Source organism: Cryptotermes secundus, unplaced genomic scaffold (genome assembly GCF_002891405.2).
Source record: "Cryptotermes secundus unplaced genomic scaffold, Csec_1.0 scaffold480, whole genome shotgun sequence".
In the NCBI taxonomy this organism is placed as follows: Eukaryota; Metazoa; Arthropoda; class Insecta; order Blattodea; family Kalotermitidae; genus Cryptotermes; species Cryptotermes secundus.
Genome location: NW_019732379.1, coordinates 885,439 through 895,891, shown reverse-complemented (window position 1 = coordinate 895,891; position 10,453 = coordinate 885,439). Strand labels below are relative to the sequence as shown.

General features: G+C 41.4%; 1 protein-coding gene across 3 annotated transcripts in view; it reads right to left on the bottom strand.

Moving 5' to 3' along the window:
- LOC111867576 overlaps positions 1-10,453 on the bottom strand; it is a 453,586-nt gene that overhangs the window by 340,672 nt on the left and 102,461 nt on the right. The window lies entirely within an intron of this gene.

Below are 10,453 nucleotides of genomic sequence, written 5' to 3'. Positions count from 1 at the left end.
TAGGACATAATTTTCAGGTAAGATTTAGAAGGAGGCGAGGAGGTGAAGGGAGTGATAACTTTGGAAGCACAGTTGCACGTCATAAGTCTGTGCAAGAGATCTGCCTTTCCTTAAATGATTTATCAGACATCGGTTTAAATTAATTCCTGTGTACGCTACTGAATAAAAGTAATTTTGCCTATCCATAAAATATTTTGAGAACATATACAGAACATGGAGACACGCGGTAGCGCAGTTGGTTGAGGCACTATGCTATAAGCAGGAAGTTCGCAGGTTCGAGTCCCGATGAGGTGGAGTACTTAATTTACCTAATCCTTCCAGCCGCATTATGGCCCTGGCGTCGAATCAGCCTCTATCAGAAATGAGTACTAGGAATCTTCGTGTGGTGTAAAGGGCGGCCGGCGAGTAGAGCTGACAAACTTACCGCCATCTTAGCTGACTGTATGGAGGAAATGTAGGAATCTCGACGTCTCACAACCTTATGGGCCTTCACGGCCTATTACAGGGATAGCTTTACATTTTTATATAAAGAACGCACCCATTCCCCCACACGTCTTCATGCATTAGTGCTTAATTTGTTGAGTGCACGGAAAATTTTATCTTTATATATACCGTGTACTCGGAGTGCTAATGTTAACTTTAAATTTGCACAATAGTGAAAAATAATTTATTTACTTACATATTTATCTACTTATTTATTTATTTTAATGACACTGTCAGTAACTGGAGTTATAGACATATAACCTCGAAGTGATGTAATTACAGTGAATACTAAGACGAGGAAGATGTGGAAGGGATCGGCAGAACTAATTTGATTCACTATATTGCTATTTTTCGTGAAGGACTGAGAGAAATAACTGAAACCTCAGTCAGAATATCGATTGCAGCCTAAAGATTTGGATTGTGAAACTCGCAAATATGTATCAGGAACGCCAACAACTTGACCACCACTTACACTTTGATGCGTACGTTCTTTGAGGGTGTATGCTTGCTAGGAATTATACAAATATTATGATTTTTGACATTATCCATCGTCCTGTCTTTATCTAAAGACACCGTCATGTTTCTTTTTTCAAAACATAACGCTTCGGAAACTGGATTCTGTCTCCGTCTTCAGGTAAAACCTACCCCGTTGGGTCGACAGACGGAGATATAATCCGGTCTCCGAAACGCTGTGTTTTGAAACATAAACAGGATGGTTTTTAGATAAAGACAGGATGACTGATAGTGCCCCAAAACACAATATTTGTAATAATATAACACTGTCACAGATTTGTACATCTTATTTGCTAGGAATTGCTTCAATGGTTTCTCCTGTCACTTTGTTTTTTTGTATCGTGGAGGTGATTTCGAGCGCTGTCTGCTTCTCTTCTCATACTAATTACTGTCTCTGGTTTGATTTCAGCACATACAGAACCTGTTAATGTCTCATAATGCAGGGCAACTCAGCCTCTCATTTTATTACTACGTGATCTATAGTTGATACAGACATTACGGATCTGACAGATGGATTATGAAGGAAAGGCTAATCTGATAACACGTTATTGGAAACATCATTATGGCGAAGATAGCAAAACGAAACAGAGCAAGGCACAGAATATTGCAGTTGAGTGATAACACACCTGGTTCCAGCTGAAGAGGTCCTGGTTTCATATCTCTGTAATGAAGCAGTCTATCCTCACTGAGATACCCACAGTTGTCGTCAGTCACTCCAGACAAATTCTGAATACGTTGTTATAGAATAAATTCCGAACAGAAATAGATCAGATGGTCTACGCAGTAAGACCACAACAAGAAGAAGAAAAATTAACGGAAGATAAGGCAAAGATGTCCCTGTGCTTAATTAAGCACATGCCATGAAGCTGTATGGGAAACTACAGACAACTACGTATTTTAACACCCACGCTATATGATGGTGAGTGGTCAGCTTTATATCGCATCGAAGTAATTCCTGCTACCTCCTGGAGACGTGGCTAGATAGACGCTCGGAGCCTGTACGCATGCAGTGACCGAGAGAACGTATCCCTGACCCTGCCGAGAAATGGAACCAGGTCTCCAATCCGCAGGTTGGTCACTGCACCAACTGAGTTGCATGGCCTCTACAAATTGTGAACTACCGTTTAGAATATGGTCTGAAGTCGCTAAAAATTCTTAGAGAGATAAGATGGAACGGTATGGACTGGATTGATATGGCTCAGGATAAGGATCAGTGGAGGGCTCTTGTGAACACAGTGATGAATATTATATTGCAACATCCTGTTGCACTTTTCATCTAGCGTCTATTATTCACAGACTTACGTGCAAAATCACGTCCCACAAATCTTATTAATTTAAAAGTTTAAAAGTTCGCTACGTGCTTCGGCCAATATGGTAGTCATCGAGTGTTAAAATCTTTTTGACGAGAAAACTTCTCTCTTCTGTTGTTTATATATATGCAGGTCCCTCCGATGCGCTTGTGTATTGGAGTTGGTGCGTTGTGTTCTTCCTTGTTCTGTATTTTGCTACGTGTCTTGTTCCTGAATTCAGGAACAAGACACGTAGCAGAACACACGACGTGAATTCAGGAACAAGACGCTTAGCAAAACAGAGAGCAAGAAAGAACACAACGCACCAACTCCAGCACACATGCGCATTGAAGGGACATGCATATATATTAGAAACAGAAGACAGCCGTTTACTTATCAAAAGAATTTAACACCTGATGATGGCCAATATAGGACGAAAGATGTGAAATTTTAAACTTTTAAAATTAATAAGTTTTGTGGTACATGGTGTTACAAGTAAGACTCTGAATAATAGGCGCTACAGTAATGAACTTTCGTGTTCTACAAAATGTTGGAAAATTCTTGAGTAACTGCACAACTGGCGGGCTTCTCAAGAAGGGCCCAGCTCCATTGAGTTAGTTAGTTAGTTAGTTAGTGGCGAAGAAGTAGGGGCATAGTGGACCCGCACACGCACATACGCTGCCTGGCGAAGGTGACATACACAGACACACCTCTACCTGCTGGTTGTTGTTGCTGCAAGCTGTTGGACTTGTCCTGTTCAGAGCAAGTGTGATGGTAGCCATACGGTCACATATGTGAGTCACATGTGTCTTTATATATGCATGTATTCCCGCAAGCATGAACCCATGTGTGTTTATGCATATGCATATATGTATGTACATACGTGTTTCATAAATCTACTTAATGAGAAACTTTATAATTTGTACTAGTCTAGTCGGATCTACTCGGCACGACGGCCACTGATTGGCCTATTGTACCTGCCCCACATGATTATGATGACGATGGAGAATTTTTGGTGGAATGAAGATTGGCAGGGGTAACCGAAGTACTCGGAGGAAACCTACCCCAGCGCCATTTTGTCCACCACAAATCCCGCTTGACCAAACTCGGGATCGAACCCGGGCCGCCGCGGTGGGAAGCCAGCGACTAACCGCTTGAGCTATGGTGCGGCCTATTTCACCTAATATTACTGACTCTATGGAACAGAGTCCTAAGCAAGTAGCTAGAATGTACTTGTCTAGCCAGGAAACCCCTCGACTCCTATGCTGAACTTCGTGAGCCAAGCCAGCACAGTCCATAACCTCAAACGCTGTTCCTTCAATACCGACTTTAATATTATTAACTTAACTACGCTAAGGTTTTCTGACATGTCTCTTCCCATCATATTTTTCTGAAAAAGAAAACAAATTTCTCACATACCCAGGCATGCTACTTGTCTAGTCCATCTCATCCTACTTAATTCGATAATCCTAATGATATTTGATGAAGAGTAAAAATTATTAAGCTCCCAACCATGCAACTTTCTCAGGCCTCCCTTCCTCTTAGCTAGAGATAGTTTCATGATCACTCTAGCCTCCAACACATAAAGCTATGTTCTTGCCTTAAAGCGAGAGACAAACTTTCACACCCATATAAAATATTACATAGCATACAAGAAGACAGATGATTCTGAGCCGAATGGTAACGAACATTGCCAGTTACAGGCTGGACGACAAGGTTTCGATTCCCAGGAGGGGCAAGAGATTTTTCCGTATTCCACAGCGTCCACATCGGCTCTGGGGCCCATCCAGCCCCTTACATGACGGGTTCCGGTGCCCCTTTCCCAGTGGATAAAGCGGACGGTGCATGACATTGACCATTCACTTCCGTCGAGGTCAAGAAAGATGTAGCTATAATTCGGCGCCCCCACACACCTTCTTGGTGTCGAGCTTAATTACTTAAACACAGGGACAATCATATCTTTACATTTCAACTTTTACGTTCTCACTTCAGGGTGATTAAATTAAAGTATACTAGATTCGTGGGATAGCAACACGCAAAGGGCCTAGAGAAAAACATGTAATATTTTGGATGGCAGAGTTAAGAGTCAGCTTTGACGGCTTTAAACGTTCATGGCAAAGGCATATTAAATGCAAATTAGAGGAACTGTGATGAAAAATAGCGGCTCGATTCAATAGTATCAGGATAGGACAAATTGCCGGGCATCTTTGAGCACTGGTTCCATAAATTATGGAGTAAACTGATCAGCTGAGTAGCGGTGGAACGATCATTTTTACTAACCTCAGTCTAGTAAAACTGGTCACTTCACAGTAGTCATCAAAAGACTGAAGTCACTTCATCTATCTATCCACGCACCCACCTACCAACTGGTGGATCTACAGCCCTTTTGTTGGACCTTGGCAGCATTTTTAGGTTCTTATTCCTATACGCAGTTGGTAGGACTCCTTGGACGGGGGATCAGCCTGTCGCAAGGCCGCTACCTATACACAGAATAACACAACACAGAAAAAACGCATACGGATATCCATAATCCACGCTTCGAGTGGGATTCGAACACACGATCCCAGTGTTCGAGCAAACGGAGACAGTTTATGCCTTAGACCGCGCGGCCGCTGTGACCGGCAGTCACTTCATTGCCGAATGAAAATAATGATCATGAATTTTAAAGGAATGCCTAAAAATACGAATCCGAAGTTATTACGTCTACATAAACCGAAGGGTAATGATGATGGGAAGCTTACCTGACACAGGATTATATCATCTGAAACAGCCCAGTAGCTTCGTGCTGCTGCTGATGTGACGAACCCTAGTCATTGCTTCCTATCGCTTCATTCAATACACAACCATAACTTCTGTATGGGGGCGCTGAACTGAGTTGTAATATGCATTAAGATAGGATGTAGACGGTGGAGCAATCAACTGTGTTACTAAGTGCTATTCATTACAGAGCTGAGTTCTGATAACACAGACTGCTCGTTCCAGGAAGGATAAACTCGTAAGTCCCTCCGCTGAAGTAGGGTCATTACCATAAGATTATGATGTGTGTGTGTCTATCTCTTAACATTAGCCAGTTTCAGTTTTACTATACGTACTGCAGAAGTGAGCACACATCGACTGTCTACAGTCTCGATACTGACAGCGTCGTTAAACAATCAACTAAAACAAACACGGTTTCCATGCAACAATTTCGCTCGATAATATCATTATAATCTGAGAGCTGATGCCCAGAGCCGTGGTCCACGGGCATTTTCTTATTCGTCGTATTCAGATGGTGGGCTTGCCCTGATTGAGTCATACTGTGTGTCCATTGCGTTTATCATCATAATAATCATCATACTCTCCTCTCCTCTTCCTCTTCCTCCTGTCTGGATTGTTCTTTGTCAGACTCAGTTCGAAGCCTTTCTGCACTTATGCGCCCTTCAAGAATTCACGTTTTTAAAACTAATTTCTAGGCAGAGCAGTCCAGATGCCTAAGTTCTGCATCAATGTTGCGTGGCGGTATATGACCAAACGAACATCACTACCACGCATACCAGAGAACCATTCCCTATTAAACTGTTCGTAACACAAGACGTGGTATATTTGTCCCTGATTCCGCGTTGGTGTAATTTTCTACAATTTGCTTAATGATTAAATCAAATCGTCATCGCTCCATATATAACTAGAACTAGAAACTCTACCGTAAAAAGGTAAAGTTGTCCCTGAGCTTAACTAGCTAAACACTAACACCATGAAGGTGTATGGGGGAGTGGATGTGTAGATCCTTATTTTCTTGATTTCGTCATTAGTTGGAGGTGAGTGGTCAGCTTCACGTCCCGCCCGCTTTACCCCCGGGGAAAGGTCCCCCGGTACTCACTGGAAAGGAGGCAGGGTGAGCCCCATAGCCGGTCTGGACGATATGGAGAAGTGAAAAATCTTGACACCACCGGGACTCGAACTGCTAACCCTCGGTCGTCCAGCAAGTAGCCAGTCGCCATACCGACAGCGCTATCCCGGCTCATCATTCGCTACATTGTGTTAACATAAATAGCTAATTACGGAATTGAATAATGAACTTTCTTAAGGAATAACCAACTAACTGCATGGCACCAAATCTTTCTTGATAAAGTTTAGGATCACTCAGCTGGCCAAAAAAGTCCTCACTTTATCGGAACCCGAAAGTTCATTGCTGTATTGACACGAGCCCACTACTTGACATCTTCAGCCACTCTAAATCGATCCATGTTTTAATTGTAATAATTTTGTTCCCTCGTCAATAGCTTCTTAAGCCAGCATCAGCTAACAATTGTTAATAAATCGCATTCTCATAAAACTGCACAGCTCACGTTTTCTTAGACATAAGAGTGAAAGAGAGAGACGCTCCTGCCATCTTCTCTGGTGAGACATTGGCAGTACAGAGAATTTTATGAGAGAAAATCATTTCATCTGCTTTTGTTATTCCCTTTTCCGCATTTGTCTGACCACGAAGTGCTCGCTCGTTTTCCTTCAATTCAAACGGATGACAAATAGGATATTATATGCCTGTCATATAAGCTTACACGTTCAAAGGCAACAGTAAGGTGATTAGGGCAAAAGTGACTTAATGACCAGAACTGAAAATAAATCCGAGAATCCTGGATATACTGAGAAGATAAACTCTGATTCCCACAAACATTTTCGTTAAACGAGCATGAAAATCCAGTCACGTCATAGATAAGAACATGCATTAAGGTTTTGGATAACAATTTTTTTCCTTAGACGCTAGAGCCCCACTTTGGAGCCTGGCCTACCTACATGAAACTCTCTGTTTCGCATCGGTTTACTAGAATTTAGACATTTTGTAGTATTTCTTGGGCGGGTGATCAGCTCGTCGCAAGTTCTCTATCTGTACACAAACACAGGAAAACGCAGAAAACCGTGACCGGCTGGAAAAGAAACAGGTTCTTTAATTATTGAAGCAATGTGTTTGTTTCACTGGAAAGGTTGAACTGCTGCATAAATAAAGGATACAGTAAAAAGGTAAAGTTGTCCATGCGTTTAACACATGTAAATTGAGCACCACGCCATGTAGACATATGAGATTCTTATTGATCTTAGCATTAGATGGAGGCGAGTGGTCAGCATCACGTCCAGTCCGCTTTACCCCTGGGGAAATAGCACCCCTAGCCATTGGATAAGAGGCTGGGTGGGCCCAGGAGCCGGAATGGGAGCTGTGGATAAGAGAAACTCATGCCTACGTCGGGAAGCGAACAACTGCCGTCCAACCCGTAATGACTGAGCTATCCTGACTCCGAAATAAAGAGTATCTGAGACAATATAATAGAGATCTAGACTGTTATATTACCTACAAGAGCAGTAATTGATAGAGTTACTAAGCCTGCAAGTTGTAGGGTCCATGAAGGAATGCTCTTGGCTCTTAGCACCTCGAAACATAATGTTCAAAATGTTGTACGTTAAATATTTCAAGTATTTTACATAAATATGTATTTAGAGATACAGCTTTTGTAACGCAACAAATCTTTCGTGTTCTAAGCCTTTGCTTTCATTTGTTATTAATAAATTCTGGACTTAATTTTTCTCAATAAAAGTCTAATACCTTAGTCTATCAGAAAACAAATTTCCTATACGCACATACCTTATAGTCCCTTCCAACCAAAGCAAAGATATTTTAATTCGACATGTCAATAACATTCATTTTCTTCCTACCTCCAATTGTTATAGATACTGGACGTGTGCTCCTAAACCATATGTACAGGGTAAATTTGTTCCTGTGCTTATCCACTACGCCATGAAGGCGTACGGGGGAGTGGATGTATAGATCCATATTTTCTTGATCTCCGTACTAGCTTGAAAGAGCCCCGAGAGGATAGGAGGTTGGGTGGGCCCCACAGCCGATCTGGACTACGTAGAGAAGAGAAAATTCTTGACCCTAAGGGGACTTGAACTCCGACCTCTCGGTCATCCAGTCATATTCCATAGAATAGCTATTTTATTTGAACACCCGGATTAATTTTTAATCAAATACTCAGGAAATAGAATCATAATTGAAACAAAATTAATATGACACCATAATATAATTTACACGTTTTATTCATACGATAAGTGGATTTCTAAATAACGGCCATCAGACGTAATATTGAAAGAATGTCATTTTAATCTGACGACAGCGATATGACACACAAGTCTGACAACTGTCTATGAATATGGCCCATATTCAGAGAGTGCTGAAGAACTGAGCGGTAACTGATGTTCAATATGAAACGTTTTGGTTTATTGAAATTTAGAAGCCAGTCGAATAATAAATCTAATCATCACTTCTGGCTCAATTTAAAGCTAATAAATGCCGTCAGACTGTTTAATGTGAGAAACGTGTATATTTCTATTATTTTTGTGTGAGGCGGATTTTGTGGTGTGGGAACAACTGTTCCATATGCGTAAATAATGAGAGAGTACATAATGATTATATTATTCATTTATTTGGTTATTCATGGTATACGTAACGACGCTGACCACAGCTCAGCTCATGCTACAGACCTACGGCTTCGAATGGCAGAACTACTAGTAAATAATGAATTGGAAGGAATGTGGAAGGAAACAGTACGGCCTCATTTGAGGCACTATCCCAAACTTTGCATAAGGCACGGATAAAGTCAAGAAGTACCTCAGTCAGGACAGTGGGCGTGTCGACTGAAATTCAAAAGGGTCACCTCTAGAATATCAAAAGTTTTACCGCCTGAGCCAATTTTGTTGATTTTACTGCGTGAAATATATGTCTCTAATGGTGGACGTGCCGGTCACGGTAGCCGAGCGGTCTAAGGCATGTACTGTCTTCGCTCGCTTGGAAACCGGGATCGTGGGTTCGAATCCCACTCAGGGAATGGATGTTTAGTTTGTGTGTGTGCGTTTTTCTGTGTTTGTGTACAGGTAGAGGCGTTGGGACGAGCTGATAACCCGCCCAAGGAGTCCTACCGAACGTGTAAGATCTAGAAAAACAGAGGTGAAAGGAGAAGTTCATGGTGGTAGTCCTAGACCCACTGGGGCTGTAGTGCCAAGGGGAAAAAATGGTGGACGTACAAATATAAAAAAAAAAAAACTGAGAAAATTTAAACAGTGAAAATGTTTGTATTTATTTTATAATAATAATTTTATTGTTATTGTGTGTGACTATATATATTGTACTGCTATGATGATTTCATGTGTTACCGCAGTCAATAAGTTCGTGGAATGGGCGCAATGCGTCGTACGGGAATTTCCTGCCAGTATGTTTCAGCAATGTTTTCGGCAGCTATATCAACGTTGGCAGACTTGCATAGCGGCCAACGGCAACTATTCTGAGGGCCGATGTGGATCTGTGTAAATGTATGTGAATACCCTGTAATGTGATGCGATAGAACCACATTCCACGAACTTAATGACTCTACCATGTACAAGTATATTGTGGGTATAATTAAGAAATGGGACCTGTGTCAGCTTTCTGACGTACAGAGGCCTATCTATAATGTGGAATAACACAATTCTCCGCGGAAGAATTTTAATCGTGCTGTGATAATATTACGTGGCAATCAAGGAGCATATATGTGATAGTGTTCAATTCAATAGCGGTGCCTCTTAGGATATTTATCCCACTGTGAGATGAGATTTTCTGTACCCTTTAGCAAACGTGTGGCTGTAGCCAGCGATGAATTCCATTTGTTTGAGGAGGGAGACTAGTTGGGTAAGCGGACGCGGGCTATTCTGGGAAATTTATATGGTAAAACTGAACTGATTTTAATTATTAAATATAATATTTGTAACATTTTGATCAATATCTATTCATAGAAAACTAAAAATCTGTTGATTTTAAAAAAGTAGAGCTGAAAAGCAAATGCTTTGTACATATACATACACACACAAAGTCAAGAAGGTGCCATGATGCTGAAGGGATGCCGTTATGTATTTTACGGAAACGTTCGCATCTGGGAGTGAACAGGGCTGTACCGACCACTGTATTATTTGCAGTGAACTTTGTACTTCATACAGTGAACAGTACTATATTTCATGAAGTGAAGGTTGTTTTCATGGAGTGAAGAATATTTTTGTAAGATTTGAGGCTTTCACGGCGGTGACTATGAAGAAAGCAGTTTTCTGGGATTTGGCACCGTGTATATGTGGTGTTAACTGACGTTTCGAAGGAACGTCAGTTAACACCA